Source organism: Protopterus annectens, chromosome 8.part0 (genome assembly GCF_019279795.1).
Source record: "Protopterus annectens isolate FY-2018-M chromosome 8.part0, PAN1.0, whole genome shotgun sequence".
In the NCBI taxonomy this organism is placed as follows: Eukaryota; Metazoa; Chordata; order Ceratodontiformes; family Protopteridae; genus Protopterus; species Protopterus annectens.
In genome coordinates this window covers 877,354,282-877,364,565 of record NC_056741.1, presented here as the reverse complement: position 1 = coordinate 877,364,565, position 10,284 = coordinate 877,354,282, and positions in this window count along the sequence as shown.

The window sequence follows — 10,284 nt, the reverse complement described above, 5'->3', positions numbered from 1 at the left end:
GTTGCATTTACTTTTCATTGAAACATTGTTTGCTCGAATCAAAACCCAATTAAAAGAGGAAGACAGTTTCCTTTTCTGATAGGTTAAATCAAAACAAAAAAAGACCCTGCTAGTATTTTGCATGTATAATCTGCCTGCACAATTCTACTGTGAGAGAAAGAGTGTTTAGTGCCCTAAAGTGTAACGTTTGTGTTAGGGGCTGGGGTAGGCTTAAGGTTAGTACAAATAAGTAAGGTGGACAGTGGATCATATCAGTACCCATGCACATCAACGCATGCCAATGCATCTAATCCTTTCCTAGTCCTTATTCTAACCATAATCTCCTGCATACATGCATAAGCCACAGCAATGCCAGTTTTGCACTGATTTCAGAAAATACAATATGCTATTTGACACTACTCCTGTCATGCTTGATCAGTGACTGCTATTTAATAGTAATCAAACAAAATACCACAGGTAAATCAGTTGTATCCACAGATGGCCTCTGTGCCCATCAATTGCATTCACTTTAGTCTGTATACCTCAGATGTCAGATCATCATAAAATCAATAAATCAATAAATAAATAAATAAATAGTAATGATAATAAATTATTCAAGCTCACTTCATACAAATGGACACTAGTAGTGGAACCAGATCAGTGATGGTTTAAACTCCACAGAGAACAACAGGATCAGTTACTTTCAGCCACAGAGAACTGTCATCCCTGCTCAGCAGTCATAGTCACTGCTGTGTACGCCTCAGATGCCTGATTATGATAAAATTACATGGACATCATTTTTTCAACTTTGTTTCATTCAGTTGCCACACATAAGAGTGTTCGAAGTTGCGTCACATAAATTCCTGCAAAGCCAGAATAATGAGCATGCAACTCAGACCACTGCATATACAACCCTTAACAAGTTACCAGAAAACCACAAATTGTACAAGGAACTATGCCTTGATGTCCTTGTAAATGTATTAAATCAGGCTTTGTATCAACATGATTCTCCTTGAAGGCTTTGGCCGAGACGTCAGAGATTTTAATAAAAGATTTGCTGGATACTGTGTTCGTTGTTTTGCTACTGGTTGCCTTTTTCGTTGGTTTTTGTATCAACATGCACTTTCTGAATAATAAGAAGTATGACTTGCCATGATGATTGCCAAATTCTGGTAATCACAGCCACAGAGGTAGAAACCGCACTCTCCAAAGCTAAGAATACAGCATCCATGGGAACAGATGACATCCCGGGCTGTGTACTACATGAACTACAAAATGAACTGGCATCTCACCTAAGTGTCATGTTTAATCATAGCCTTACCTCAGGCTTCATGCCCAATGAGTGGCGCACAGCTACAGTTATCCCACTCCACAAGGGGGGGTCCATGTTGGATCCCAGGAACTACCATCTCATCAGTCTGACAAGCCTGATCTGCAAGGGCATGGAATGCATTACTATGGAAATTATAAACAAAGACATTGCCAACCTTCAAACACTGGACCCCACCCAGTTCGGGTTTGTGAAGGGCCGATCTTGTCTCCTGAACCTGATTGACTTCTTTGAATCAGTCTCCAGAGCTGTGGATGAGGGTAAGGTGGTCCACACAGCCTATCTGGACCTCGCCAAAGCCTTCAACACCATCCCCCACTATGCAATCATAGATAAACTTACTAAGCTGGGCATAAATCCCTACATCACTCGATGGGTTGCCAGCTGGCTTACTGACAGAACCCAGACTGTAAAAGTAGCCGACTCCAAATCCAGCTCCAGACAAGTGACAAGTGGAGTACCTCAGGGTTCAGTCCTGGGACCGCTCTTAATTGGCATCTACTCATCTGAAGTACAGGCCAACACTAAGGGACTCTAGCTAACAAAGTTCGCAGATGACTGCAAACTAGGAGCCATTATTGAATCCCCAAATGATGTGGATATTCTACAAAAGGGCCTTACAGAAAAAAGATGCTTGGTGCCAGAGCCATGGGCTCAAGCTTAATGCCAAGAAATGTATAGTTATCCCCTTTGGGAAAAACCATATACCCATGAATTACCACATAGGTGGCAGTACACTAAACACCTAAAGTGTGATGAGAGACTCAGGGGCACAGATGGACAGTGGTCTCACCTTTGATAACCACATCACCACAACAGTCAGGAAATCCTTCTATGTGGCACACCTCATCATTAAGGGCTTTTTATCCAGAAAAATGGAGGTCATTGTCCCACTGTACTCATCCCTCATTAGACCCATTATAGAGTACAACACCCCGTTTGGTATGTACCTCACAAGACATGTGCAACAGCTGGAAAGGCTACAGAAATACCTCACTAAAGGAATCACAGGCCTAAAGCAGATGCCCTATGCTGACCATCTAAAAAAACTCCAGCTATACTCTGCCGCATATCGTCTACTCAGAGGCGATCTCTGCTTAACATACAAGGCCATGTCAAACCCTGAGCTGTTGGACATGCTCCAATTAAAGAAATTCCAATCCCTCAGAGCCACACACTCCAGGGATCTAAACCTTGTCATCACAATGAACAAAACATGCTGGAGGGACAGGTTCCTGACCCAGAGACTCAGCAGACTCTGGAATAGACTGCCCATGCATGTCAAGCAGAGCGCCTCCTTGGCCCTCTTCAAAAGGAACAAAAAAACAGGTAGGAACTTGCCAAACTTCAACCAATGAACAGACAAAGCAATCCCTATGGAAATAGTAGGAAAAAGTGTCGCAGCAACCTCCAAAGTAGATAAAAAATTAATTTATTACAATAATCCAAACCAGTAGTCAAGCGTACTTTCGTCTTGTAACCCAAGACTTCTTCAGAACAAATTAAAATACATCAATACCATACTTAAATAGTCCCTGGTGAGCAATTAAAGTTGATTGTCAACTAAGAGCCAAAATGTAAGGAAGTCCTTGTAAGGGCAAAAGTTAAAAATGATTTTAAATTAATTCAAAACCATCTTATTAATGACATTAAAAAATATATAAGAACTCTTCCAAATATTTAAATGTGCAATAATACAATATTACAAAACTATGATTCACATTTTATATCTTAAATGTCTTATTTAAAAATCTTTTTTGATAAAAAATGTCTTCTAAAGCTTTAATGCCTTGTACTTCAATACTGGCATGATACTTTGTTTGTGTCTTTCGGCTTTTCCCGGTTAGGGGTCGCCACAGCAGAACTCAGGTCTGCTAATGATTGGCAGTAGATTTTTACGTGCTGGCTTGCCGGGCCTAACGCACAACCTTCAACAAAGGAATGCTCATTCACGCATGTCGCCACACAGAAGACGCTCTAACTGAGAATCGAACAGGCAACGTTTAACTGTAAGGCGACAATGCTACCACACCACCACCAACAACAACGCTACCGCAGCACCACCACCGTATACCAGGGGGGTGGGTGGAATTTAGTCTAAACTGCCACATTAACTCTTCCCTCTCAAGTCTGTTCTTCCAATTCCCTCCCCTCAAGCCATTTCCTACAATTTCTAAAATCCCAAAGTGAAAAGTTTTACATAGTATATTCCCCTTCAAGTGCCTATTTTGTTCTCATCATCATGTTTAATAGCGTAGAGGTGTTCATATATCCTCCTACGGAGAGCCCTTTCAGTTTTTATCGGAGCACCCTATTCATTCACGTGGCTACCAAGAGGGACCAGGAACTAAGGATCATGTGCCTACTGTCCGTACATTTTGGGTGTTGAGTGCATAGAAATAGCGTCCCCTAGGAAGAAAGTTACATTGAAAATGGCTCTTGTGGATCAAATGGGCTAGTGTATGTGGCAGTTTGTCAGAACTGTCAACAGTTCTATGTAGGCAAAACTGAAAACTGGGGACCGTTGAGATGCTGGCAAGAAGTAGATAAAAATGTCCCTATATCAGAACAGCTAGAAGGTATGAATACCTAGTTGGTTACGTGCTTTAGTTAAAACAATACTTACTTATCACTAACCAGTAGAAGCACTGCCACAACAGCATTCACTTGAAGATCTTCACTATACTGTCATAATATTTCCTAAGCAATTTTTGGTATTGCTGCACCATTACCATCGAGTTTTCAAAATCTCAGGGATTTCAGCTTGGTCCCATCCATTGTGATCTAGAAAACAAATCACAGAGCATTTTGAAGTTTCAAAGCTCTGTGATTAGTTGTTTGGATTTTTTGGGTGGGACCAAGATGAAGGTGCAGAAACTAAGCACCCTTCCCAGATATGGAAAGAAAAAAAATTGATAAAACTTCCTGTCCAAATTGCTTATGGCTAGCATCAGCCATTACTATGTAGTCAGTAAAACTGAGCGCCCATGGTAATAAACAGCATGAGCTTTCACTTTCTTTCTCTTTTATACATAGGAGTGCCAATCCTGGTGGCAGGATTAATGATTCGATGGGTTGTTGGGGAGGCAGGACGGTGCTCACCCCCTTTCTCTGTGGTTCTGCAATCCATGTTTATGAACCTGAAATGTGGCAATATACACCTTAGTCTGGAGTGCATTAATTTATAATTAGAAAATTAGGTGAGTACAACTGTTAGAAGTCATAATGGTATTCATTTTGTTGATTGCACAAGAAAACATTTAAATACAGATGATTATGACTGGGTCTCTGATTATATTTTACTTTTTATATGTTCAAAGTATAGATGTCAAGAAATTCATCTTGAAAGTTGAGTGAAGATGAGAACATATAATAAGAGTTACAGTCAGAAAGACCCAATCATAATGATTTGGAGTCCATGGAGTACTACCAGTTACAGAAAATAAAAAACAGTGTGGGACTGCAAAATGTTTTATAGCTTTGAAAGCTGCAAAACACTTATCACAGCCAGACAGACAGCAGACTATCTTTCTGATGAATCACTCTGTCATATTTCTTCTGGCACTAAAGTGTGTACTAGATTTTAAAACTGAAAATATTTCAGATGCTATTCTGTGGTGGTTGCTCATGCTCTAGCATGACACTAGAATTTAGTAGCATCGAAAGGTGTTTAACAGAACTTTGTAACTACCTTTCTTGCATCAGAAAAGTGCTTTACAAAGTTACCTTTTTTGAGTTCAGAGTGCAGTCATGGTGCTCTATTCTTTATAAGGTAATTCACTAATATTATGGTAATTAGGAGTCCACTTTGTATGATTAATTCATTTATAGAGTTCACAGTACATTTTTACTTCTTTGGATAATTTGATGAATGCTTGTGCCCACTGCTGGATCCAGCACAAGCAACCTAGGCAACTGCCTAGGACCTAGTGCTAGCTGGGGGCCTGGCCATACAACATTACTTAAAAAAAAGGGACAGTTAAAAAATACTGCTCAATTTCCCTGCACTTGTCTGGTTTCCAGGTCTTAAAAGATGATTTCCTGTTCTGCATGCCAGCTCCAGTCTCATTGCTTCAAAGCATCAGCCAATGAAAGCTATCAGGCAAAGCAAATGTGAGACTCCAGGAATTGGCATGCATAATTTGTGTGGAACACTTCTATTAAACTCTATAAAGAAGATGGAGTTTTTTTAAGCAGTATGACTATTTACAGCAACAAGTCCTTCTTCTAGCTCAATGAGCCAAACCAAACAGAAATGCAGCCAGGTGTATTGAATTTCTCCAGCACTGGTTTGAAAATGTTGACTGGAAATGCAACACTGAATTTATTTTCAGAAGTATGTGTGTGTGTGTCTGTGTGAAAGGCCCAGTTTAGTTTTATAGCTTACACAGAGTCAAACCCTGTACTTTAGGTGCAGGAGGCAAGAGCCTTAATATGACTGCTAGGTCCATCTTCTTTCTTTTGTTTGTTTTCTTAGGTAAAGAACTCAAGATTGCATTGAGTCATCGGTAGTGTTTTTTTTTTTTTTTTGTTCACAAAATACATGTTGATGCAAAACTGTTGTTCTGTTCATTTTTTAAGTGATTTACAGTATTCTGCCAGTCTGACACAGAAGACACAGGAAGGTCAAAATGAGATGTAAGTGTCCTGTAAGCATGTAAGCACCCCCACACCACAAAATAAATTAGTATGCTTTATGCAGTGATATATTTGATTTGTTTCTTTTTATAATTTTTTATTTGTTTTTAAAACAATAAAGAAACAAATCAATTATAAAAAAATAACTATTTACATAGGTCCACAGCTGATCAATGCATCAAAGTTATATATCGACAACAATTAATATTTTTCAAGTAAGTCTTTAAGCCAAGATTTATATAACTGTATAATTTTAGAACATCTTATCTTTATAGTATGCAAGTCACTAATGCAAACAATTTTTACCATACTATTAAATTCAACACTAGAGGGGTTAACTTTACTTTTCCAATTTTTAGTAATTACTTTTCTGGCTATAGCAAGAATAGACCAAAGCAGAGGCACTTGGGCTTTGGGAATTATCTCAGGAATCTGAGCATTAAATAAAACTAAAGATTTAGAAATATTATATCTATCTGACCATAGAGCTTAAATAAAGTTATTTTTTTCCAAAAAGAGGATATGGCTTTGCATTCATATACCATATGCACCCAATCAACTATTATTTCAGAATCATATCTCCGGCATTTGATTTAAACATAATTGTAACTTTGTTAGGAGTGACAAAAGCTCTGTGTAAAAAATTCCAAGTGAAAAGTTTCCAATATAACGAAAATGTAGTTTTATCTGTAGATTTTGATATTAATTTCTTGTATTCTTAGAGAAGTCAGTTGCTGAAAAAAGCTATTGCTGCAGCATTTATATTGTCTGTAACTGTCATACTTTATTCAGTGCACTAATGAATGAATTAATTCATTAATAGGCTTGGATTGTGTCAGTCTATATTATTTCATTGAACTGTCATTTTAGCAAATCCTATTTATCGAGCCCTATTGAGTGAAAGCTGACTTCAACAAACTATCATTTCAGTGAACTTCCACACAGGAAAGAAACTAGTCGGCCATCATCAGGAGTAAACTCTTTTCCCCAGTGTAGTGCGATCTTGGAGTTGGTATATTTATTTAGGGGTGGGGGTGGGGGGCACAGTCCCCTTTAGCTGAGTTTAAGATTTTGTAGATATTTTGTCTGGTTGGTAGCTGACCTACTTGTGTTTTTCAATGTGTGAAAGTTTGCTAAAATGATCGTTCATTGAAGTCAGCTTTCGCTCAATAGGGTTCGATAAATAGGTATTTGCTAAAATGGCATTTCGACTAAGTGATATAGACCCAGATTGTGTAATAGAGTCTAACTGCATTGCCTTTTCTGCAATTTAAACATGTTGCATTTCAGTAATATATTTGAGGTACTTTATTTACAGTCTCCAGCAAATGCAAAAGAACGAACATTTGTCAGGTCATATAGTCCTCATTATTTGAAGTGATCAGAACCATCTGATCTTCAATATCCATTATGTAATCATTGTTGCATAATACTGCGGTACAGTCTTATCTACAAGATCTGGTTGCAAAGGATTTCTGCATTTAGTTAAAAACTGTTAGTCCTGAAGTTAGCACAGAGAACTAAAGAGCTGGCATTTTAATGAGCTGCTTCTTGTGGCAAAGGTGCAGGGTTTGAATATTTCCACCTTCATTTATCTGCTGTGTGACATTGAGCAAATCACTTTTAAATAATGCTTTGCAGTAATTTGGAATTTAGGCTAGATTCCTTAATGGCCTTCTGGATTACATGCCTAGGATCTATGAAGCTGTTCTCCTTGTTTGCCAGACATTTCCTATTGCATTACTGATCTAGTTTAGGAAATATTATGACAATATCAACAGCACACCACTTTTAAGAAAGCAAAGACAATTTACTTTTCAAAGGCAGCAGGGACTGCATCTGCAGATGAAGCAGTGACGTAAAGTTGTTTGTCATTAGCAACCTCTGCATTAAACAGCCTTTCTCTTTAGTGTGGAATTATTCATTTGACTTTTACTTCTGGAGAAATTGTGAATATTGACTTATCAAATATTATTAGGTGGTTAATATTTCTTATATTCTTATAAATACTCTTCCACTTAAACTGTACAACACATGGCTGGATCTTATGATATGATACTAGTGATTTTTATTCAATTTCATGTAGTTCATCCAAAGCTAGGAATAAAGTACATACAATTTATTTCTTCATAACAATAAGGGATGTACACAGTCAACAAATTGACCATAACTGCTGCTGGTTTGGGGGGGGGGGATTCTCTGTGAATGAAAGTACCTTATGCTGTCATCTGGTAATTTTTAAATGGTCTTTACTTTAGCTTTGCAGGACCAATGTGCATGCATGTGTACATGTGAATTAAGTTGGAATACTTTGCCTAGTGTGTGCTTGTGTGAAACAAGATTGAAATATATGCCTTTGGTCATTATTATTGTTATTTTTGACACAGACATCTGAGAAGGATGTAATCAACAATATAGCTATAATTGCTGAGTTTGGGGATGTCTGTGGTTAAAAATGACTGAGCTTGCTTAGCTGATAAAGTTAAAATTCATTGCTATGTCTCTGTAGACTAATGTGTACCTTATTTAAAGCAAATTGAAATACTTTACTTTGGACATTTTTATCTTAATCAGACATGTGATGTGTACATATTTGACAAAGTGCCTGTGATTGTTGAGTATGGATATTAATGAATTATGATGATAGCAGTTTAAGTGGCCTTTTATGGGTGAAATGTTCTGAAATAGGTACTTTTGTTATTATTGGTTAATACATTTAGTTTCGCTGCTTATTGGAAAAAATGTTCAAAACTGCAAATTCAAAACATACTCAGAAACAAGAAACATAATTTAAAACAATTAGGAGGGTGAATCAAAAAATACATGCATTTATGCATGGTCCTAAAAATATGTGCAGGGTGCCCATGGTTTGAAAACAGCCCAGGCCCCATGGTACAGTTAATCCACCATTGACCAGATGCATTTTCAATGAAAGCAAGTTTCAAGAAAATGGAAGTTTACTGTTGCTCATGCTAAGTTTGATTTCATAGTTTTCATGGTGAGACTGTTTTGTTTAGCAAATGATCATTAATGTTTGTGCAATAAATGATTTAAATTAAATCCATATCTCTGCAATCACTGTAAAAGTGAAGAATAAAATAGAATGCACATTGACATGTCTGAACAGTGTTTATGGAAACTGGGGAGAGAAAGCCAATCAATGGGACACTGGAATGCGTGCAGGCTGGGGTGGGGGGCTTTGTGGCTGGTTCATTACCCTGCCTATGGTCTTATTTGTTCAATCTAGCTCTGCTTGTGTCTAGAAGATTTGTTTATTCCTTTTTCTTACTATTTGTTTTTTGTCTGGGATCACAAATTCACAATAGAAGATTAGAATCAGATCACAGATCATAACCATTTTCATATCAAATAAAACTATAAATAATAATAAAACAACTGTAGTCCAAGTACAATTTATTAAAACACACAAGCACTCTAGCATATATGGTAGTGCTTTTACAAAAGATGAATAAAATACAGCAAACACATATATAAATAGTAAAAAGATGATTAAGTAATATAATCAAAGCTACAATAAAGCAATTAAAATACTTAAGGAAACACCATACTAAAACAGTCTTCCAAACACACTCATTATTGAAACTGTATGGTTTTAAAGTATTCAATTTCAGTATAAATAATATTTCTTTATATAGTAAGTAATCTTTTATACTTTACCTCCTCTTTTATGTACAGAACAATTTCCTTTATTATTCTTACTGTGGTGGTGGTGCTGCACTAGCATTGTCGCCTCACAGTAAGACGTTGTCCTGTTCGATTCTCAGCTAGAGCATCTTCTGTGTGGAGATATGTGTGAATGGGCATACCTTCGTTGAAGATTGTGTGTCAGGGCTGGCAACTCGTCCCGTAAAAATCTACTGCCAATCATTAGCGGACCGTTGTTCTGCTGTGGCGAACCCTAACTGGGAAAAGCCGAAAGACACAACATTCTTAATGACCCTAATGTGCTCCTGAAGTCTAACTTTAAATGTTCTAATTGTTTGGCATATAAATATATATATATATATATATATATATATATATATATATATATATATATATCAGTTTACAATTTTGGAGGAACAACAACAAGAACTACAACCAGCACACAAGGGACTGACTGAAGGGAGCCTTACTGACTCCATCTTAAAAACTTTGAAGGGAGGTTGTTGTCATTTCAAGGTTTTAACATTTTAATTATACAGATGCCAACAGAAATGAAACACATTTTCCCTTTTTAAAAAGGTTTTAAATGTGTTCCTTCATTGAGTGTAGAAGCAGTCAATGTTCTCACAGAGTTTAAACTTTTTACAAGGAAATTAAGTTTTCAATTAATT